The sequence below is a fragment of the Cynocephalus volans genome, chromosome 5, assembly GCF_027409185.1.
Source record: "Cynocephalus volans isolate mCynVol1 chromosome 5, mCynVol1.pri, whole genome shotgun sequence".
Taxonomy (NCBI): domain Eukaryota; kingdom Metazoa; phylum Chordata; class Mammalia; order Dermoptera; family Cynocephalidae; genus Cynocephalus; species Cynocephalus volans.
In genome coordinates this window covers 20,229,853-20,254,413 of record NC_084464.1, presented here as the reverse complement: position 1 = coordinate 20,254,413, position 24,561 = coordinate 20,229,853, and the positions used below count along the sequence as shown (strand labels likewise).

Here is a 24,561-nt window from a genome sequence, read left to right as displayed (position 1 = left end):
AACATATCTTTTCGCAAATGAATGAATGGCATCATCAGCAAATGATCCAATACTAGTGTTTTTTTTTCTTGCAGTTGGCCAGTAGGAAGGCCTGAACCCTTGACCTTGGTGTTACCAGCACCGTGCTCTCCTAAGTGAGCTAAATGGCCAACCCAATGACAGCGCTTTGTGTTTCCTCGCACATTTGCTAGCCTGCCGTCCCCGTAGCCCACCCCTGCACCCCACCCTTCAGCCCCCCCACTGTCTGTCTTCAAGTCCTGCTAGTTCAGTCGTGGGCATCCCTTGTGACATGAGACTAGCAGCCTGGCTGTGAGCCCCCTCCCTCAACCCCCCCTCACAGACTACTGGATTTTCTCATCCTCACCCACCGTGCATCTGTGACTCTCTTCCAAAATAAATCCAGGCCATTCTGTCTAGTTCTGTGAGCTCCCGCTCAGTTTGGGGGAGGACCAGGTCCACAGATTCTGAGGATCGACTGGGACTGACAGGATCGATGGTGTGGTCAGTAGGCTGTGGGTGGTGATGGGAGACATTAGGCAGGCGTCCTTACACCTGTCACACACAGCCGTGTTACTGGCATGTGTCCTGGTGCCCAGCTGGATCCAACCATAAGTGGCTGAAGCGTCCACTCCGTGTTGCCCCTTTCTGCTCTGCCTGTGCCAACACACACATCTTCTCCCACGCCCACCTACATGTCCCATTCCACACTCAGCGTACACTCATGAACATGAAAAGCAGACGACATAGCCTCTGCCTGTCAGAAATCATGTCACAGGAAGGACCCAGTGTGCCCTGCAAGGGCCTCTCCACTGCATCCAGTCTGCTGTAGACAGACTCCTGGAGCTGTCTTGTGGGGGAGGGTGAAGAATCAGTGTAGAGCAGGGATAGGATGTGGGGCTTTTTAGTGAACGAGACACAGCATTTTCTTTGGATGATACAGAATTTCCTGACTCAGCAGAGAGATGCACACTAGAGGTGAAGATAGAACAGTGAGAGGATTTCAGTCTCTGATTTTAGCAGGAAGAAGTTCACTATATCTCTGGAAGGTTGGCTCTTCCTGGGCTAATCTCTCTCTGACCTTCTACTCTCTCTATAGCTCAGATGACTTCTTTGGAAAACATGCGTTGGAGTGTGATGGGGAGAGATGGATATATAAGAACGTTACACTGCATCATGTAAACGCAGTGCTGAACTCTGTGAAGCGTAACATAACCGGCAGAGAGTACAAAGCTGCCTTGCCCCTGTGCTGGGACGTGGCCTCTTCTAAGCTGTTGCCAAATATGGCCAAGGGAGTTAAAGGTTGGTTACATCTTGATACATTTTTTAAAAGCTGTAAAAATAGCTCACTGTATAGCTCAATGGGCTCCCTGACTCTGGATTTTGTGAGAAGGGCTCCAATCACAATCAGCTCTTTTCTCCCAATTACCAACATTATCTTCTAGAATAAAACATTTGCTTTGATTTGTCACAATGTTATGTACTTTTACTTGTTCTTATTGAAATCTTTCAAATAATACAGGTGTTTACATCAGATCAGGGCTACTCCTGACATGTGTGAGCCCCAGCAAATATTTTTTGTGGGGTTTCTGTCTATGTAAACAATTTCATGAAAAAAATGTCAGAACTCAGACAGGTGAGAACCACTATATGGCTGCATGCGAACTCAAGCTCAAGGCTCAGGGGCCAATCCCTGAATTTACCCTTTGCCCTGTGCCCCACTTCAGAGAGCATCACTCCAAATCAGGTGTCAGCACCACCTGGTGGCGCAATGTTGCATGATTCCACAAAAGAAACTGTCCCGGTCAATGGAAGCTATCTGTTCTCCTGTGGCCCTCAGGAACCAGGGCACAGCCACGGGGGCCAGGCCAGGACGACTTCACAGACACAAGTGCTGCAGCTTCTTGGGGCATCTGGTCCACCTCTTGAGGGGGAGGGTGACCGAAGGTTGGAAAGCACCTTGGTCCATGTCCGTGGCACCCTGCTGCAATAGCTCTGCCAGTGCTGGCTGGTTCCTGCAAACAGGAGGAGATCTTAGAAAACTCTGACAACAATACTCCAAGAGCACTTGCCTGGGTCTAGGGGCTCTACTGCATCTGAGTCTTTCCCTTCCAATTCAAAACTATTTCTGATTGTAAAAATCAATGCCTGTGTATGAGAGAATTTTTTTTTTTTTTTTTTTTTTCTTTTTCGTGACCGGCACTCAGCCAGCTCGTGCACCGGCCACTCCCATGTAGGATCCGAACCCGCGGCCGCTGGGAGCGTCGTCGCGCTCCCAGCGCCACACCTTCCCGAGTGCGCCACAGGCTCGGCCCAGAATATTTTTAAATTATAAAAAATTCCCTGGAATCTCCCCACTAAAATATTAGCAATTCACTTACTCATTCAGCTGTTAATTAAGTGGCTCCTCTATACCAGGCACTGTGCTTGGGGGCTGTGAATAGAACTGCATATGAGACAGATACAGTCCTTTACCTCCATGAAGTTTGCACTCTAGCAGGTTGGTACTATTTTTAATTATTAATTTTAAAATGTTTAAATTATAAAAATTCACTTACATGGGTTGAATTTAAGAGGTACAAAAAGAGTATGCAATATTAAAAACTCCTGGTTCCTACCCATTTTCTCCCTCTGGAGACAACCAAATTTATACAGATGATAAAATACATAAAAGTATGCATATTCTTTTTCTCCCCTTTTATTTAAAGCAAATAGCATACAAAACACAAACCATTTAATACTTATGTATCTAAGCTTTTCAACTAAAATATATCTTGGAGTTTATTCCATGAGTTCATGAAGAGTTTCCTCTTTCTATCTTATAGTTACATAATATTTAGTCAAATATCATAATTATTTAACAAGTTCCCCCTGGTGGAAGTTTTAATTTATTTTCAAACTTTTTCACACTATGCTGCATTAGTATGCTTGCACGTATATTATCTTGTAAATGTGACTATATCATAAAATACCCTTAGCAATGGAATTGCTGCATCAAAGGGTACATGAACTCATAGTTTTGTTTTGTTTTGTTTTGTTTTTTAATTTTGGCTTCTGGCTGGTACGGGGATCTGAACCCTTGACCTGGGTGTTACAAGGCCACTCCCTAACCAGCTGAGCTACCTGGCCAGATCCCAAACTTGTAATTTTGATAGGCATTGCCAAATTGTTTTCAATGAATTCTGAACCAAATAACACTGCAGCTAGCAATGTATGAGAACCCTGAAGGTTGGTGACATGTTGATAGATTCCCTTCCAGGCTTATTTTGCTTTAACAATCTTGGAATCGTGTGACACACACTGTTTTATCTTTTTTCCTTTGAAAAACTATTTCATTCTCCAAATACAATAAAGTGACTGTCTTTTTCTATAGACCTTGAAACCTGCATTGAAGCTAAGGTTGTAAAATGCTGATCTTGTTTTAACTTCCTTTTATATTCCATTTTCACATATTGGAAACTAGTGAATCCAAATATTTAGCATCCAGGACTTTGCCAGCTCACCAGTCATATTTCTGCCAAAGCCTTCAGGCTGCAGCACGGGTCACTCCTCTGTGCACTGACTGAGGGAAGTAGCAGACTTGAGCAGCAGAGCAGTCTCGGGCGTGAGGGAGCCTCTAGGGTGCAGGAGACATTGTTTCCTGTCATTAGAGTGAGTGCTCTAGGATGGAAAACAGGAGAGAAGGGACATGCTGTTTAAAATCCAGTGGTTAGCACCTTTCACCTAACTTTCCCCAGATCTAGGCAGGCACACACTCACACAACCCAGGAAAATGTTGCCTTCATTTATATCTTATTTTTTAAATCCAAAAATGTTCAGAAATATTGCTTGCCCATAAATACTTCCCCGAATTCTTTAAATTACATACTTTTACAAAAAGATTTTATTTTTAAGAGCAGTTTTAAGTTTGCAGCAACATCGAGCAGAAGGTGTTGCTTTGCCTCCCACGGTTTTGTCACTACTTTTCCCCTGGGTGACAGAGCCACCAAAGATTACTCAAAGCCCATCTCTTCTGAGCAGGGAGAAGCCCCGAAAAGGGGCTAATCTCCCAGAACCCTCAAGAGAGAGGCACTCCTTCCATTTGGGAAATTAACCATGAATTGGGGTTCTCTTCCCACATTTATTCCCCAGACGAGGAAGTTTCAGGAAGAGAACATACGTGGGGTTTTTGCTAAGTATAGTTTAACAAGTTTAACAATAGAAGCTGGTAACACTCAGTAAGAAAAGCAAGGTGACATTCCATAATGCAATTTACAAGAAGTTGATTCACCAACAAAAGCTTGATTTTAACAAACATTGTCTTCTTACAGCAATTTCCCAGTATCTTTACATATCAATCAGTAACCTGCTTTTGAGCCAGCAACTTTGCTGTGTTACAATTCGTTATCTTACAACAGAGACTATAGCCTGGGGAAAATTTCCTGTCCTTTGCAAGATTAAGATTTGAAACTGCAAGGCTTTGGAAAACCAGGCCCTGTGAAATACATTTGCTTTATGTATACTCCACATCTCCCCATTTCATTTATTTAATAGAAAAAGCAAAAGCTAAAGATCAGGTTTTCACAGTTAAGACAAAAGCATTTAAAGCAAAGTTACTATCCTTCAGCATGGCAAGTCCTTTTAATTTACTTCAGGTAAGGACTGATGATGTCATCATCTCTCAGCTGTTGCATAGGCATCATTCCAGGTGCCATGAATTAGGTGTAATTACCAATTGTTGAAACTCCAGAATGGGATTCTGCTCTGTATAATAGTTGATTCTGAGTCGAGACAGTTTGTTAATGTTCACCTGTCCAGGACATTACTGCTTCCAAAGCATCTATTCTTTTGTATAATTTTTGATCAATTACAAGTCTTTTGTTTAGGAACAGGATGTCTCATCCAAGTTACAAACATCCTCTTTAAGGCCAGGAAAATTTAGAGAACTGCTTTTGTATAGAAGATATTATTTCCCCATTAATGATCAAGGTATTCCTCATAAAAGCATTGATGATCAATATCTTGATTGAAAAGGTCTTACTTTTCTTTGTATAAATCCCAGGGTGCTGGGAAGGCTCATCCCCAGGTGGTGTTCTGTCCCACCTGGGGGGGCAGGGGGTGGATGGGGGGAGATGAACAGCAGGATGAAGCAGCAGTTAGGCCAAATTCAGGCAACATGAAAGAGGGGTCAGCAGCTTAGAAGAGATATGCTATTTTATAACCAAAGTTTTAAATTATATCCTGTCATAGAGAGTTAGTTTTCATTGAACTTATAAAAATAGCCACATTGCTATAATAATCATAAGGACACTTAAAGTTATTAAATTTGGAGTGGATCAAATAGGGAGAAAACAAATGCTTTTACTTCAGTTTTAAATGATATCTTACCAAACTGTTGTCAGTTATACATAGCTTAAGAGAGAGGGTTTTTTTTAGATTTGGAAAACAAAACAGTAAGAGAACCAGCAGTGTTTCAAAATAAGGAAATTGTATAAACCCATAATTCTTTTTAATTAGTTCACTAATTAATTTTTGTCATGTTGACCTTTGTGAACAATTTCACAAACCCATCAGTTTCTTTATTAGAATTTTGGAAATTTAGTTTAAACGTATAAACTCAAGGTTTGTCAGGAAGCTGTACCTAACATAACATTTAAAATTATAATTGAACCAAGATTATGACTGATAGCATTTATATCAAGACCCATATTTTCAAGAACCTTACAAGATTTTGGAACACATATCCATAACACCTTCAGTACTGAAAATGCTTTCCCATATAGTCTAATTTATTAAATAAGCCAATGAGTTCTGATATATTTTTTATATATCCTTTGAGAAGCCACAGGGCCCTTGGAACTCCTCAAAGTTAGTTTAAACCAAAAGGTTGGGCTTTCAGAATTTAGTTTTGGAAAGTTTTGTCAAATAACAAAAGGCTTAAAACATTTAATTGAATAAGATCACGAATTACTGCAAAAAATAAAACTAAAGTGACCAAGGGTTACAAAGGCAGAGAGCACAAGAAATTATCATGCACAACTTAAAAGACCTCTAGAAAAGACAAATGTAATCTTGTTTGATTAGTAAACCCAGGCAGTGATGTGTGCTGATAAGAACATTTTTATGCATTCAGGTTAGTAAATAGGCATCCATTTATCAGAGCAAATTATACAAAGCCCAGTTTGAGTTTTAGCTGTTTTTACCAAATACATATTTACGGTTTCCCAGCCAAAAACTTGGTGTATTAGATCTATACCCTTATCAGTTAATGTTAACTAGGGCCTATGAGACATTGGGCATAGGTCTCCTTTCACTAGCCATTTTGGGTCCTAGGTTTCCATGTAGCATTTAGAGCCAAGTGGAATCCAGAGAGGCAGAGGGCAGTATTCACAAAGACAATGCCTTAAAGATATTGTTTTTCCCAGCATGGACAGGAGGCAGAACTGAGATAACAAGGAGACATACTGACCTAGAGCAAATTTAGGTAAAAGATTTGAATCAAATTTTGAAAATATATTTATTAAAACTTTAGAAAATTTAAGTCACGTGAACTTAAAAAGTATACTTAGTTATTTAATGAGCATGTGTTAATTATAAGCCAATTTGGTACTGTGCAGAAAACACAATTACACATACAGACATGAACATATAACATACAACTTACACATGCATATATACAGACATAAATAACAAGAACAAACAAGGATTTTATAGGTTTTGCTCAAGATGTGAAAAAAAACCTCACTAGTAAAAAGGACAGTCAGGTTTAGATTGTGTTTTTTTTTAAAAAGACTTATCGGTGAGGCCTCATCCTGTTTTAAAGAAAGGAAGGTAATGACTTTACATTGTAAAGCAAAGTATGCAAGCCTTTTTAAGAAGATGCAGAGAAAGTTTTCTTAAAAAAAAAAAAAAAAAAAAAAAAAAAGGTACAGAACTTTACCGGAGGATTTTGTGAAGAAATACATAGATGAGCCTAGAAGAAAATTTAGAAGTCTGTTTAAGATGACCAGCTGGATGCCAGAAAATTTGAGAACATCTAGTTAAACAGGTAGATTTTAGTTTAGTTTTTGTTTCTCAAATAAATTACTGAGCTTAAGGGCTGAGCTATTGAAAGCTATTTGACTGTTGAAGTTTTCTTAATTTACCCCAGGCCAATTTGGAGCTTGTTATCATTATTTTCATTACTGGTGGGCTCATGTAGGTTGGAGTGGAGGTGGTTGTTGGCACCATCATCACTGGCAGTCTGATGTGTACCATCCCCGGTGATATGGATTGAGGTGTGATGGCCAGGCGTTGAGATTTTGGGATCAGATTCAATTCCTCATCTGGTGTAGGGTTCCACATAAGGTTCAACAGCCTTAGCAGGAATTCATAGTGGGCCTGTGGGTCAAAGAACAGACGCAGACCCTCTCCCCCATGTTAATAATTCAACAGGTCTCAACTGTGGTCCCGTTGGCAGGTGGCAGAATAAAACCAAGGGTCTAGGTCTCTTTTTAGGAGGTATAAAGTGTTGTTCTCTGGCTGTTAATTTTGGGGAGTTACAGTCTTAAAAATGTAGTGTAAACAGAGCTTTAAAGACCTGTTCATGAGGGGCTAGTCTTATACCTACATTCCCCCTTTGTTTACCTAGTTGAGATTTAGGAAGGCCATTAGTTCTTTCCACAATTGTCTGGACAGTGGGGTTAAATGGGATTCCTGTGACATGTTTAATGTTCTAGTTGTCACAGAATACTTGAAAGACTTTGGAGGTGTATGCGGGTCCATTATCTGCCTTAATTTTATTTGGAATCCCCATGGTGGCAAAGGCAGAAAGACAATGTTTTTTAACATATTTAGCAGTTTCTCCTGTTTGGGCAGTGACATGAATAAGACTAGAGTAAGTACCAACAGTAACATGTAAATATTTAAGATGTCCAAAAGGGGAATAACGAGTGACTTCCATTTGCCAAATTTCATTACCTTTTATTTCTCAAGGATTAACTCCTCCAGGGAAATTAGATTTAGAAAACCTCTGACAATCAGGACAAGCATGAACAATATCTTGAGCTTGCCTGTAAGAGATCTGATGCATGTTAGACAAAGCTCGTGCACCCTGATGAAAAAACTGATGAGAATAAATAGCTTTCCATAAAACATTACTATACATAACAAAGTGATAAGCCATATCATTTGCAATTGATAAAGGGCCAGAAAGAGCAGGATTAATTATATCAGGATCATACCCAGCAAGTACTTGACAACAGTGTTTTCCCCTAGTGAGTATTTAAATGAATACATTGTTCTAATTTAGTATATAGTTTCTTTTTTTGTTGATGGGGTAAGAAAATCCATTCAATGACTCCTATGTGAGGAAGAAATTGGCAAAGCAACTGTGGGACTATGTGGGGTGTTGAAAATAATGAAATAAATGACTTGAGATTTAATAATACGTGTTAATTGTCTGGAATGTAAAAAGGATTCAATCTGTTTTAATTCTAATTTTGCTTCTTCAGATAAGTAATGAGGGGAGGACAGATCAGGGTCTCCCTTCAAAAGTGTATTAAACAAATGTTGTAATTGGTAAGTGGGAATGCCCATAGAAGGGCGGAGCCAGTTAATGTGGCCAAGTAATCTTTGTAAGTCATTTAGAGTAAAAGGCTCCTGAATATGGAAAGATATACTTTGTGGCCATATATTTCTCTGAGTGATTTAAAAAAACAAGGTATTTCCAAGGCTCCTTTTTTTGAATTTTATCTGGAGCTACTTGTAAACCAGCATTATTAACTCATTTGATTAAATGTAAATAAACTTGTGGTAGCAGTTCTGGATTGTCATGAGCCTGTCAATTTGTCTAGTTATAGCACCTTGAAGATGATTAATAAAATCGATATATGGCTCAGTGGGTCCCTGTCTAACACTAGCAAAAGATTTAGTGGGAGTATTCCAGGGACTATGTGATTTGGCTCTAAATGTCCCATTTGTAACTGTTATTTAACAAGTAAAGCAGCTTGATTTAATTTCTCCCCTTTAAGAGGCCACTGTTCCACCCAAACTGGAGGACCAGGGCTCTGTTGTAATTTGAATGATGCGAGTGTGGTCGTGGCCATCATGACAGATTTTAAAGGAGATGTCCCAATATAAACATCCCATTGAGCAAGGTCGTCTTGGCCCCATAGAGTTTGAGGGAGATCTGGAACATAAGGCATAATGGAGGCAGTTTGTCCCTCGGGGGCCAGTATACAACAAGGATTTTTACTTTGATAAGGGATTTTGAACCTGCCTAATCCAGTAAGTGTAACTGGTGAAGAAGTTACTTTCCATAATGGAGTCCAATCCTTTTTAGCAATTATGGTATCATCAGCCCCCGAATCTGTAATAAATTTTTGTTCAACAGATAATGTCAACAGTGGCCGAGTCTTATCTAATCTTTGTTTCCAAAACGCATCAGGGGAAGCAAGAGGTTGAAGTTTAGATTTTGTTTCAGGCATTTTGTCCCAAGCCTTTATGGCTGCTCTAGTTGTTTGATCAAGTAACATGTCCATGCTAATTTGAACCTCATTTCGTAAATTTTCGAGTGACATAGCACGTAAGGCTTCCTGATATTCTTGTAGCCATATAGTATATTGAGCAGGAGTTAAAGCAGTTTTTCCAAGTGTTTTCCAATCCCAAGGGGTCATAGTGTGCCCATTTGCAATTCATTCTAAGTATTCCTTAGTAAAAGTACTATGTAAGCCATTTTCTATAATGCTCTTTTAAAATCTTTCAAACAAGGAGAATGGGAGGTTTTCATGTCTCAACTGAGTCCCAGTTCTTACAATGGGAAAGACATGATGAGTATCAACTCCCATGTTATGTCCCTCTTTAAGACAGGACTGCATCAAGGGAACAAATGAATTGTTTGTCTAAAAGGTCGAAGTGGGGGAGAGGAGGAGGAGATGGTGGCGAGGATTGTTTTTCATCCTCTTTAATGGCATAAACACATTTTTGCCTTTTGTTAAGGTTCTGAATAATTTTTAGAGCAATTCGACAAAATTTCCAAACCACTATAATCAATAATAATTTGGTTAGATGACGGTTAGTTACTTTATAACCTACTGCCTTTAGGAGACATAGAAGGACTGAACTATGTTGAACTTCCCTCTTAGACAGTAAACTACCCATAATTGCAAGAACAGATAGAAAATTGAGAGAGTAAGAAAGCAAACAAGCTCGGGGCCGGCCTGTGGCTCACTCGGGAGAGTGCGGTGCTGATAACACCAAGGCCCCGGGTTCGGATCCCATATACGGATGGCCGGTTCGCTCACTGGCTGAGCGTGGTGCTGACAACACCAAGTCAAGGGTTGATCCCCTTACCGGTCATCTTTAAAAAAAAAAAAAAAAGAAAACAAACAAGTTAAAAATAATGCCTGACATAAGAAACACTCAAATATTAGTATTGTTACTGTCTCTTGGACTCCAACTTCTTCCTTTTTAGGGCAAAATACACAGATGAAACTACTACCACTGTTACTGAGAATTGTAAGCATCATTTGTATATAATTTTTAAATCTTTCTACAATATTATGTCTTCAATATGAGCTCTCTTGGGTGACCACTTTGGAACCTCATGCTCACTTCCACCCCGTACTGTATTAATACACTGATAAGATGTCGTTTCTCTCCAACTTGACCTATTGATTCAATAGAACTACCTTGACAAGCTGATTCTGAAACTTATAAGGAAATACAAGGGATCTAAAAGAGCCAAAAACAATTTTGAAAAAAGAACTTTTGTACAACCTACACAATTGGCATAAGGATAGACATATGAGGGTACTTCAAAAAGTTCATGAAAAAATAGAATTGAAAGATAAAATGAATCCTTCCATGAACCTTTTGAATACCCTCATATCTGTCTATCCTTATGTTAATTGTGTAGGTTGTGCAAATCCTTCCATGAACTTTCTGAAGCACCCTCAAAGGTCAATGGAACAGAATAGAGTCCAGAATAAACCCATACATATAGGATAAACTGATTTTCAAGACAGGTATCAAGGTAATTTAATGAGGAAAGAACAGCCTTTTCTTTCTTTTTTTTTTTTTTGGCCTTTTTTGTGACCGGCACTCAGCCAGTGAGTGCACCAGCCATTCCTATATAGGATCCGAACCCACGGCGGGAGCGTCGCCGCGCTCCCAGCGCTGCACTCTCCCAAGTGCGCCACGGGCTCCGCCCTTGAACAGCCTTTTCAATCAACGATATTAGGACTGTCAGATATCCTTATGTTTAAAAAACAAACAAACTGAAAAACCAACAAAAAAACCAACCTTGATCCTTAACTCAAACCATACACAAAACTACCTCAAAGTGGATCACAGACCTAAAGGTGAAACCTAAAATGTAAAACTACTAGAATACAGGAGAAAAATCTTTGTGACCTTGGGGTAGGCAACAATTTCTTACAGGTATGTGAGGTAAGGCATATGTTAATTAGCTCGATTTAGCCATTCCACTGTATATAGTATTTCAAAACAACATGTTGTACACCATAAACACATACAACTTTTATGTTTATTAAAAACAAATAATTAAAAAAATTTTTTAAATAAAATTATGTCATACTTTAAAAAATTGATAAATGGAACTTATCAAATTTAATCAAAATATAAAACAAATGACAATTCAAAGTGAAAAGGCAGGCCACAGATTAGAAGAAAATATTTACAAAACATATATCTGATAAAGGACTTGTACCCAAAATACATAAAGAATTGTTACAACTTGATAACAAAAAGAAAAAACAAGTTTTTTTTTTTTTTTTTTTTAAGATGGTGATAGAGTTTGGATTCCCACCAAGACTCATGTGGAAATCTGTTCCCCAATGTGGCAGTGTTGGGAGCTTTTTGAGCTAGGGGGGCAGATCCCTCATGAATGGATTAATGCTCTCCCTAGGTGGGGGGATTAATGGGTGAGATCTGGCTTTATTAGTTCCTGCAAGAGCTGGTTGTCTAAAAGACACTGGAACATTCCCTCCTCTCCTCTCCCCTCCCCTCTCCCTCTTGTTTCCTCTGGCCATGTGATCTACTTGCACCTGCCACTGCTGCCTGCCCCTTTCCACCATGAGTAGAAGCAGCCTGAGGCCTGTGCCAGATGCAGCTGTCCCAGAATCCTAAGCCAAATAAACCTCTGTTCTTTATAAATTACCCAGTCTCAGATATTTCTGTTACAGCAACACAAATGGACTAATACAGATGGGCAAAAATATTTCAATAGATGCTTTACCATGGAAGACAGAAAGAATGGCAAATGACACACAAAAAGATGCTCGAAAGCATTACTTATTAAAGAAATGCAAATCAAAACCATAACAGGTCACTACCCATCATGTGGAATGCCTAAAATTAAGCATGGACAACACCAAATGTTAGTGATTAATGCAAAGTAACTGGAACTCTTGCACATGGCTGTCTGGCACTTTCTTGTAAACTTACCCAAAAGAAATGAAAGCATATGTCCACACCAAGATTTGTAAGTGAATGTTAATAGCAGTGTTAATAGGTAAGATCTGGAAACAACCCTAATGTCTATCAATAAGTAAATGTATAAACAAATGGCATATTCATTCAAGAAAATACTCTCCAAAAAGAATGAATCACTTATTTACACAACACAGATGGATTTCAAAAGCATTCTGCGAGGTGAAAGAAGTCAAACACAAAAAGCATGCTGTATGATTCTGTTTACCTCAAATTCTAGAAAGGTAAAATTATGGCTGGAAAGCAGTTCAGTTGCTACCAGGGGCTTAAGGAGTGACTACAAAGGGACATGAGGGAACTTTCTGGACAGATAAAACTGTTCTGTATCCTGATTGTGGTGGTAGTCACACCACTGTGTATATTTGCCAAAACTCAAATTGTGTACGTAAAATTTTACTGTATGTCATTTATACTTCAATAAAGCTGAATAACATCAGAAATCAGAGTCAATTATTTCTCAAACCCTGAGGCACCTGTTAAAATAATTAATTGGGAGGCCATTAGGTTGAGACCACTCCAACGCCTTGGGTTTCTGCACAAGAAATCGAAACCCATCTCACTGTAAACATTAAAACAAAGCTAAACCCATCTGAAACCATCAACTAACTTCCCACTAGGGACTTTCCATGTTAACCAAACAAATATTTTCTTTGCTTTGCTCCAGTGAACATGTCATAGAAGTTTCTTCTTCACATCCCCTTGGTGGAGGCCCAACCACTTGTGATCTGACTCTGCCCAACTCATGAATCAGTTTGCTCAAATAAATTCTCTAAAACATTATTGTGTGTGAGTTTATCTTTTAACATACCTTTGCAGATGGTATGAAAACCAATGAACTACATGATCTGTGAAATTTGTCCACACTTTTCCACGATCAATACATTTTATCTTATTCCTCTGTTATCTTTGAAAAATATACACTATCCTAAGTAAAACCATATTAAATTAAGGGTAGCTTAAATTCTTAAAAACAGATTTAATCATTGAAAATCTACTTTTCAAATATGAGTTAATTCATATTTATTTATCTGTATGCAATGTGAGATAGGTAGAAACATAGCTTGTCCTTAGTATTTCTTGATTCCATGATTTGTGAATTTGCTGACTCACTAGAATTAGAAGTCGGGTGTATTCCTCAAGTCTCACAGCTAGTAAGTGGCACTGCCAGCTCTGTGAGTTGATCACACAGTTACAGACTGGCCTGAGTCCAACTCCATTCACTAACTCCTTGACTTGCTGGGAACAGCAGGAAGCAGGGACTCGGTACTAGACCAGGCCTGCAAATTACAGTCTTCCCAGAGTCTGTCAAGCCAGGTTGAACTAGGGAGCATAATCAAGCCAACCTCTGGAGATGGGTCTGATGCCAGATAAATAACTACTCCCCTCTCCTCATGTAGGCTCACACTCTGATATCCTCCTAGGACCTACATTGACTGCGTTCTGATTCTGTCTAAAGACTTCATATCTCAGGGCCAGCCCGTGACTCACTCGGGAGGAGTGCGGTGCTGATAACACCAAGGCTACGGGTTCATATCCCTATATAGGGATGGCTGGTTGCTCACTTCAGAGAGTGTGGTGCTGACAACACCAAGTCAAGGGTTGAGATCCCCTTGCCGGTCATCTTTAAAAAAAAAAAAAAAAAAAAAAAAAAAAAAAAAAGGACTTAATCTCCTATGCTCTTTAGACACAGCAGCAGGCAGAACAGACAAAAGTGGTATCACTGTCGCTGAGTCACCCAACAATCAGAAGGCCACCACCACTCCCAGCCTCTACTATATTGTTAGGGTGAGCAGAACTGAAGCCATGTTGGGACCTAAAACTGTATGGGCTGCAGGCAAATTTTAAAAGGACACAGTTTTTTTCTTGGCATCCATTTCTGTGAGTCCCTCTTTTCCTATGGTTATTTGATATTTTAAACCTTGGTTATGGGACAAGATGACATTATCTGCATAAATGTAAAGATGTTTTCCAGCAAGCCTGAAACTAAAAACTTGCAAACCCTGGGAAACCAAGGAAGACATCAATAAAGCTATGCTGATCCCACCCCTCCAGCAGGACCAAGAGATAACATCAACAGGAACAGAAACCAGACAGAAGTCTTGGTGAGACCTAGTACCTGGCTCCTTACAGAGCCCCATGGCTCATGTCTCTCTCCTTCCTGCTTTTCATTTCCCACATTCCATTCTCTCAGCCCCCTCTTTAAAAACCCCTCAGTAAATCTCAGCCTTTGAGACGGCTTTAGTCTGGCCGTTCTCCTTCAGGTTTACTGGAGAGACGGGTCAGCCTAACATCTCTCCTTGGGTCACTGGTATTCCTGAATAAAAGCTGACTTCCGTTTTCGCCATTTGACTTTTGAGTGGCTTGTTTTTGAAAGGGGGCAGGCAGTCCGACCTGTGTCCAGTAACACTGTTTCCATCTTAGTGCAAACTTTTATCAGTACTTTATGCTAACCCCCTAACTGGTTTCTTTCCTTCTAGCCTCCCACTCTCCACACATTGTAGCTAGAGAAGCCCATAAAATTTTTAAGTTCCTTCTATAAACGCTTAGATCCCCATTGCCTATAAGAAAATGTAAACTCTGCAGGTGATCCTTATAAAGTGCCACAATCTAGATGCCTCTTGTTCCCATCTATAACCTCATCCTAGCCAATTATTCAAGGGCTAAAAATGCATTCATTCAAATACTCAAATACCTACTACGTTCCAAATACTATCCTTATGAAACCAGGGAACAGACCCCCAATTTCTCCCTAGCTGTTCCCCTGACACCCCTCAGAGCAGACCTTGGCTGGGGGGAAGGGGGAAATAGCTGCTTGACCAGGCAGGATGGGCTGGATTCCCAGGAGTAGCAATACGAGTAGAGTTGATTAAACATAAACTTCCTTAGGCTAAGACTTGAACTGGAGGTTAGGATGTTTGCTCCTTAAGCTAAGACTTGATTTGAAGGTCAGAATGTTTGTTCCCTAAATGAATGCCTTATAGCTTAGGATAACATCTGTAATGCCAATCACAAGTTATTTCTGCAGACTGCCTGCAACTACAAGCCTGCTTTGAAGCACACACACCCTGGACCCTAAGGCACCAGGGAAAATATCAGTCAAGATGCCAGGAATAGTTGTGCTGACTTCATGCCAAACCAATCAGCTTCCTACACAACTTCTGGGACCCCCCCCCCACTCATGATTCTGCCTTATAAATCTTGTCATTCTAAGCTATTGGGGAGTCTGAGATCTTAAAGCTCCTTTAGCTACATGGGTTCCTTTCAATGGTGATCCAAATAAACCCTAATCTTTAACACTGCCAACTTTGGTGTGAGACTTCTTTATCTTTTGGGCAGTGGATGAGGAAGCCCTCTCAGTTTGTAACACTTTTCACACCACATCTGTCCAATTATAATGAAGTAGTATAGGAAAAAATAAAGGAGAGTCAGGGTAAAGAGGCCATGTGTGTTCCTGGAAATATGGTATCTTACAGAGAAGTTAGGGAGGCCTCACTGACAACTGAAATGAAAAAGTTGCCATTTACTGAGATGAGGAAGGCTGCAAGAAGAACAAGATCTGGAATGTAGTTTTACATATGTTAAGTTGAAAATGCTTATTATACTTAACATTCAAAAGTTTTTATAACCTAATCTCCAGCCTCCCTGCCCTCCCTGGACATCAGGGGGTGGGGCTGAAACTTCCCACCCTCTCATATGTTTGGTCTTTCTGATGACTAGCCCCCATCCTAAAATGTTCTAGGGGCTCCACCCTGAGTCACCTCATTAGCATAAACTCAGATGTGGTCCAAAGGGGCTTGAATAACAAAAGACACTTCTACCACTCAAGAAATTCAAAGGGTTTTGGGGTTCCAGGGTGTTGTGCCAGAAACCAGGGACAGAGACCAAATGTATTTTTTATTATGCCACAAAGATGAATGTCCTTGGAGCCTTAGACAAAGGAAAAGTTTGTTTCTGTTTGAAAGGATGGGAAATAACCAGGAATGAGCATACACCGCCAAATGGGTGAATTTCATGTAAAAGCACAATGTATCAACATTAATAGACCCTTCCAGACTCTTAACAATTTGTTGTTGAATGACAAAGCTGTTATCCCCTGTAAACCACTGAACTTGTGGTTTAGTGGTAGAACCAGATTTTAGTTACTGCTGTATCTCAGAACCATGCTTACAAGAAATGCTCAAATATTTGGGAGATGAATTGGGCGTATGACAAGTGTCTCAATGAATGAGAATGAATGAGGAAGGTAAAATAATCCTAAAGGTTTTGTGCATTAACTGAAAAGAAGAGTGAGCTTTAGGGGAAGGTTCTGAGCTCCATGAGACAACCAGAAAAAGGAATAGAAGCCTACGTTTTACTACAATTACCTGTTGCATAAGTATCTTCCCTACTGGAGTATAAGGTCCTAAAGGGCAGAGATTATGCTTACTAATTTTTGGATACCCATGACCATCACCCACAGCAAATAAATGAGTCAATAAAACATACTTATTGAACTAACATAAGGATTATCCATCTTGAGGCAATCCTGGTCTCTACCACACTTAAGACTTGCATGTAATGGGAATTTAATAATTTATTCTGAGGAATCTTTCCTCATTTAGTCTTCAAACACATGAGGGCCTACTATGTGCCAGGCACTAGTCTAAGATCTAGGGATGGAGAAGTGAACAAGCCAGATGAGGTCACTGATTTCATAAAGCTTATACTCTAAAAATTGGGGGAAACAGACTCATGAATTAGCTCATTTCAGATAGTGCTAAATACTCTGAAAACTAAGGGCAAATGAGATAAAGAGTGACTGAATGGACTACCGTGGGTGATCAGGAAAGGTGTCTCTGAGATGACATTTGACATGAAATCTGAATGAGGAATTAGCCATATGAAGAGCCAGAGGAAGACGGAGGACAAGGGCCCTGCAAAAGGTACAAGGTTGGCCTGTTCCTGGAATGTTGTAGTGGGGAGAGTGGAGAAACGAGATGGAAAAAGTTGGTGGGGGCTACATCAGCAGATCTTTAGGCCACAGTAAGAAATCTGGATTGTACTGAAATCAGCTGCTGACCATCCCAGATAATTAGCTAAGCTAAATGACAAACTGTGGGCTGAAACTAGCTGTTGACCATCCCAGATAATTGGCTGAGCTAAATAACTGCCTGAAGTTCCTTCTAAGATAACAAAATACCTCTCAAGTTTCCTGTAATAAGATGATTGTTAATCACTATGGCCTAAGTTGTTTTGCAGAAACGTCAGAGCCCTTGAAGTGAGACAGATGTGAATAGAGGAACCATAAAGCCAGACACAATTAAAAAGTGAGGCGTCCATCACCATTTATTGCAAGACAAGCAGAAAAAAAAAGGAGCAAGACTGGAATGTGCTTATCTGCCACTAATCAGCTCCTGCTAACTTGCATGTTCTGTAACTTTACCTATACTTCGTTATACTTCCAGCTTCCTATAAAAATAAGTCACACTTCTCTGTCCAGGAGACAGATTTGAGCACAGTCTCTTGTTTCTTTGCCTGATTGGTCATGCAATTAAAGCTTTTTCTTTTCACAAAAGCCAGTGCCATAGTGTTTGGCCTTCTGTGCACATCAGGCAGCAAGCCCATTGCTCGGTAACAGTATTTCAAGGGAAACGGGAAGCCACTGGAAGTTATTAAGCAAGGGAGAACATTTTTAAAGATTACTCTGAGGACAAGTGGTTAAGTGGTCTAGCAAAGCAAAGGAAATAAAAATCTGGATGGCAGAAGAGAAGGGTACCAATTGGAGCCAAAGTGCAATGATAAACCATGGAAAAGATCAGGACTATGGGTGAAAAGAGGGTAAGGAAGGAAAGAAAAAAGGATTGGTTGAAAGTCTACTTATGATGACAGCCAAATTTATAATATAAAGGGTCCAAAAAAGTTCGTGGAAAGATTCATATTATCTTTCAATTCCATTTTTCCATGAATTTTTGGAAGTATTCTCCTATCACACTGGGAAATGGGAGAATTCCTCTCTGGAGAAATGGAATAATAGGTCTTCAGATACTAACTGGGGATACTGCTAGAGAAGAGGTCAAGTCACCACCAAAACAGCCTGCAGCAAGCTCAGAGCTGAAACAATTTATCATGTTTACCACCTCACCCTTAAATATGAATGGAGAACAAGATCACTAGACATTTACAGAAAACCTTCAATCAAGAAGAGTCCAAAGCAAACAAGCAGAAATTTTTTAAAATGGAAGAAACAAAGACAATGCAGGGAGAAGAAAAACACTTTATTTTAAAAAAAAAACCTATAACTAAGGGTTCAATCCCTCTACTGGCCAGCTGCCAAAAACAAACAAAAAAAACCTGTAACTAATATGCTTAGGGAGATAAGATATTGCACACATGTAACAAGAACAGGTGTTATAGAAGAGAAATAATCAAAGAAAAAGAGAGCTGTGAAATTAAAAATTGGATAGCTAAAATAAAAACTGAACAGAAGAAACAGAAGACAACAGCCAAAACACCTCCCAGAAGAAAGCAGGAAGACAAGTGAGAGAGAAAACAGGAGATAAAAAGATTCAATTAAAGAATCAGCCCAGGAGTTCCAACATCCAACTAACATTAGTATTGGAAAGAAAAAAACAAAAAAATGGGAGAGAGAAAATTATCAAAAATCTAGTAAAAAATTCTCCCCAGAATAAAGAAAATATCTGAATTGAAAGGGCCCAGAAAAATGAAAGACACACACCAAGGTATATCATTATAACATTTCAGAATGAAATGATAAAAAGCCTACCCCAAAAGCTTCTATAAAGGGAAATGAAGTCACCTATCAGGACAAGGAAACAGAAGGCATTAAGTTTTTCAACATCAGACCTGGAAGCTAGAAATCCATGAAGTAATAATTTAAAAATTTTGGATGAAAATTATTTGCAAGCTGAATCTATTCAAATTACCAATCAAGTATAAGGGTAGAAAACAAAATAAATAAAAAGACATTTACAGCCACGCATTTGTTCAAACTATTTTACATGCATTCTTTCTCAGAAAGCTCCTAGAAAATGCGCACCAACAAAACAAGTGTGTAAACCAAGAAAGACAATGACATGAGAGCCAGAAAACAGGGGACAGAACAGGGTAGCAGAGAAAGTACAGACTTCTGTACAAGAATGACAGCTGTTGAGAAGGAAGGTGGGGGACTGGGTGGGGGAAGGAGGGGAAGACCAATTCCTTTGAACATATGGGAAATATCACTGATGGGTGTGTGTAAGAGTTCATGGAACATTTGTGGGAGAACAAATAACAATGTGTGCATATAAAAAAGTAATACCAGGTAAATTTAAAATGCAATTAGTAACTTCAAGAAAAATAGAGAACCATATAAGAAAGGAGGTATGATCATATTACTCTATTTGACCAGCAGGGAATATTTACACAGTCAAAATATAAATCTTTACTCTTAAGTTAGACAAAAACTGTGCTATTAATGGCAAGCAGGGAAAGAAATGGGGAATCTACCATGGTTAATAAATAATGTCTAAAACAGCAAAATCAAGAAATAGCAATGAAAATGTTATTTAGAAATATAGAAGTAAATAACTAGAATAGTGAAACTGAGGGTTAAAAGGAACTACTTTTTTTTAGAAGTACTATTGACTTTTGAAACTATATTTCTTCTGTTAAGAACGTTTGATAAATAGTGGGGGAGGGGAGAAACAAAGGGGGTAAAAGGAACGGGTAAAGGGTCACGAAAATCAACTACAATGTATATTGAGAAGTTAAAATAAAAAAAGATTACAGAAAGGAGAAAAAAAAACTTTTGATAAAATATTTTCTCAATAAAACAGTCTGGCTAGTACGTGAAAAGTGGATTATAAAGAAAAGATGGGTTGAAAAAAAGACGAGTTAGGAAACAAAGGCAAACCAAATATGATGATTGTGGTGGTGATAGTCATGGAGAAGAGAACATATTCCAGATTTTTTTTAAAGAGATCAAACTGAGAAGACTTGCATACTTGATCTGCTTAAAGGAAAGGACAAAATCAAGGATGATATCTAATTCCTTGGCTTGAACCACTGAATGGAAGCAGATAACATTTCAGCTGGGAAAGACTGGGGGTGGTGGTGGGGGAGCGGGGTTGGAACCAGTGGCAGAAATCAAGAGCTGAGTGTTCGGTGTATTAAATTTGAGATGCTTATTAGATCTCCAAGTGGGGATATCAATAAAAAAAGTCTGATGCATGAGCCTGGGGCTCAGGAAAGAAGTGAGAGTTGGAGATATAAATTTTAGAATCATTAGCTATAGCTGGTGTTTAAATCTCTAGGATTGGATGGATACCATAGGGAGAGGACAGGCAGAAGATAAAGAAAACAAAAATATATTTGTATTATATTATAGAAATATAATAGAAGAATAGGAAATAGCATGCATCTCATACAGAAGTACTAGCTCATAAACTTTATTTCTGAGAGAGATGATAGGTAGGTGTACATATAAACAGACACATGTAATTTATTCATTTATGAATCTACTGTGAATAATGTACTTCCTATTGTAGGCTATGGTCAAAAAGAATTCAAATTCTAGACAAGAAGCAGCCAGGAAAAGCTAAACAATTAGCTACCGTGGTAGGAAGAACACCATGGAAGGACAGTGTACAAAAGTCAAAAGAAATGCTTCTCAAAGAGCATCCTTAACTGTACAGGATGAGTGTGATGGGTTAAGTTCAGTTAGGACTGATAAGCACTCACCAGCTTGGTAATATGGAGGCCATTTGTTACGGACCTTGAGAAGGGCAGCTTCAGTGAATGATGGGGGTAGGCAACAATTGAGAATGAATGAGAGGTGAGAAAGCAGAGACAACCAGTAGAGACAGAAGAAGGAAAACCTCCCTAGGAACCTGAATTTACTATGTGAAAAAGCTTGTCCAACTTTTAAAACAAACTAAGCTTTGAATTCCTTGGGGCAGACCCCCGTCATAAATTCTGTGTTCCTGGTGCTCAGTAGGCATTCAACATTCAGTTTGCTGAACTGAATAAAATCAGAAAACAGGAGACCTAAGCCTAAAACGCAGAGGCTCTTAATCTGAACTCCACGTTGGGGTTTAAGGAAGGGGAGTCCATGAAATCTCTGAAATAGAAAAGTAAGAACAATTGTTTTAAGGGCACACGACTAAACTATCCAGCAACTCCCTACCTTTCAGCCAGTGCTGATGACATAGTGCTTGTTATGGACTGAATTGTGTCCCTCCCCTAAAATTCATAGGTTGAAGTCCTAACCCCCAATGTGACTATATTTGAAGATAAGGCCTTTAAAGAGGTAATTAATGTTAAATGAGGTCATAAGGGCAAGGGCCCTAATCCAGTACGACTAGTGTTCTTAGAAGAAGACATTAGGACACAGACACAGAAGACCACATGAAGACACAGAGAGAACACCTCGATCTAGAAATCAAAGAGAGGCCTCGGGAGAAAATAAACCTTCTGAAGCCCCAAATATAAGTCTGGCAAACATTCTATCCAAGGTGTGGTATGGTCTACATGTCACATCCTCATGTCCAGGTAGCTTGCATGTCCCAATTAGAAAGGATGACATAAGCATTCCTCCTTCCCCACGTCCAAACAAATCACAAAGACCTGGTTTTCCTTACTTGAAGGACCTTAAACATCTACTATTAGCCCGAAATGTTGACATGACAAGCAGAAAATTGAGAAAGATTGTTCAACTATCATATCTCATCAGAAAAGAAAGGCTGTAAGTTAGAACATTTAACTGTGGTGTCACAGTAAAGCAAAACCAAACATTAAATATACATACAAGTATATAAGTACAAGTACATATAAACGCAGATGCACAAGCACACCCTATATCTTCTGCAAGCACAGCTCTAATACCAAGCATTAATTAGTACATTAACTGTGTAATGAATGAGCCCTGTAGTATTTATTATGAATTCTGACCAATTATTGCATCAACTTGAACCCATACCTCAGTCTTGTAAATACGAATTAACTCACTGACATCTCCTCTAAATACTTTTTACATTTTTACAGTTGCTCAGCCACGTTGCTAACAGATCTGTGGTTACCGGTTACTGTGTGTAAAGAATCAAAAAGATCTAAAACTGCCTTAAGGAAGTTTAACGTCCTCTCATTCCAAGACGGAAAATACCCACCGTACACAAAACAGCACCATTATTGCGAACTAAGAGCTAGGTTACCTGGCCCTGGAAGTTAAGATAGCCGGTGTCTGTAGTTCTGCCTGATCTCAGCAGCTCTGCTTGGAATTTAGTTTAAGCCTGAACTCGAAATAAACAATTTCACGTGTGCTGAAAACCCAACTGTGCCCTAATCCCTGATTAAATGAAGGTAGTGAAACCTCTCATTATCATTAGGGTCAGAACCTGTGAAAAAGAAAAAACGGGAGTAACCCATCACCTCACCTTCGAATACAGGCCAGGGTTCAAATCTGGACAGACCGGCACGAATGGCAAGAGGAGACGCTGCCGGCGAAGCAACGTCTGGTTTAGCCCCGAGTCAAGATGCCCAGGCCTGGATCCTGTCCTATGCCTGTCCAGGGTGCCCGCGGGCCTGCCATCGGTCAGGGGCGCATCTCCTCTGAGCTCAGTCCCGCGAGGTAAGGGGACAACAGACAAGAGCCCTGTCCATCCATCCCTCTTCCTTTTTTTGAAGCGGACAAAACAAGCAAGTGAGCAACCCGAGTCGCGCGGGCGTGTGGAGGTGCCCCACGGCGGATGCCCTGACTCACCGCACACCATCAGCAGCAGGACGATCAGCAGCGTGGCCACGAACACGAGCACGGTCAGCCCGACGTTCTGCCACATCTTGGGGGGCGGAGGGCGCGGGCGGGCGGCGCGTCCCGGGCTTCAGCGGCCGGGCGGGCGCCCCTCGGCAGTGCCCCCAGGGGGCGGGGCGGACACGGCAGCGCTGACCGCCCGCCCGCCCGACCCTCCTTCTCTCCGGGGCGGCCGGGGCGAGGGAGGCAGGCGGGCGGCGGAGCGCCACTACCCCCTCATCGCTCCGGGGAGCTGGGGCCCCAGCGCCCGGAAACGACGGCGGCGGCCGGATGCGCTTCCATGGCGGACGCCGCGCTCCTATGGCGAGGACAGAAGGCGAGTGCAGGGACAAGTAGCGGCCACACGGTCCTTGTTGCCGCCCGCCCGAGGGTCCCTCGGCCCCTACGGACGCCAGACGTCAGCGTCTCCAGGCGCCGGCCGCAGCTAATTCTCGGTCTCGGCGCCCTGCCCCTGCGGCAACTCATTACCCAGCGCCCCCTCCGCTCGCCTCCTCCGCGGCGCGGGGGCGGCTGGGAGATGGAGTGCGGCGCCCGGTAGGGGCGGGAGGGCGTCGCCCCGCAGGCACTACAACTCCCAGAATGCACCGCCTGCCTAGGGTCTGGGGCTCTGCCTCACCCGCCCTCTCACCCCTTTGGTCTCTCTCCAGCTTCCACCTCTGCCTCCGGACCGCGGCTGGTGTTCTCAGAACCGGTGGAGTCGGCTTCGCCTCCTGTGCTGGGCCGAAGCGCCAGTGAGATTTCAGCCATTGCCCCCCCACACAAAGTCGTTTTTAGAGCCGCGATCGACGCAGAGGGAGGAGAGGGGAGGTGGCTGCTGAAGGTGGGGAAGGGATATAGATGAACTTTAATTTATTAATGTCCTCCAGGTTTTGATGCAGACTTGAGAAATGCTAGTATAAAGTACATTTAGCAATTAATTATGTACCTACCTAATGATGTTACTTGGATTATTTTTATTTTTACTTAGTACGTCATATGTGCATCCAAGGGGTCTTCAAAAAGTTCATGAAAAGATTCATATTATCTTTTAATTCCATTTTTTTAATGAACTTTTTGAAATACCCTCATATATGTAAATATCTTCGTCTGTTTGGGCTGCAGTAACAAAATACCGTAGGCTGGGTCATTTATAAACCACAGACATTTACTGCTCATAGTTCTGGAGGCTGGGAAGTCCGAGATCAAGGTGCCAGCATGTTCAGTGTCTGGTGCCAGCTCTCTGCTTCACAGATGGTGCCTTGTTGCTGTGTCCTCACGCAGTGGAAGAGGCAAAGGAGCTCGCTCGAGCCTCTTCTAAGTCATGGAACCTT

At 40.7% G+C, this 24,561-nt stretch overlaps 1 long non-coding RNA gene across 1 annotated transcript; it reads right to left on the bottom strand.

The window, feature by feature from the left end:
• Positions 1 to 242: 242 nt before the first annotated feature.
• Positions 243 to 23,741, bottom strand: LOC134377823 (uncharacterized). The gene is made up of 3 exons (XR_010023576.1): positions 23,204 to 23,741; positions 3,501 to 3,657; positions 243 to 2,012 (listed from the first exon to the last, which is right to left on the bottom strand). It is a non-coding gene; the product is annotated as an uncharacterized LOC134377823 (long non-coding RNA).
• Positions 23,742 to 24,561: the final 820 nt, after the last annotated feature.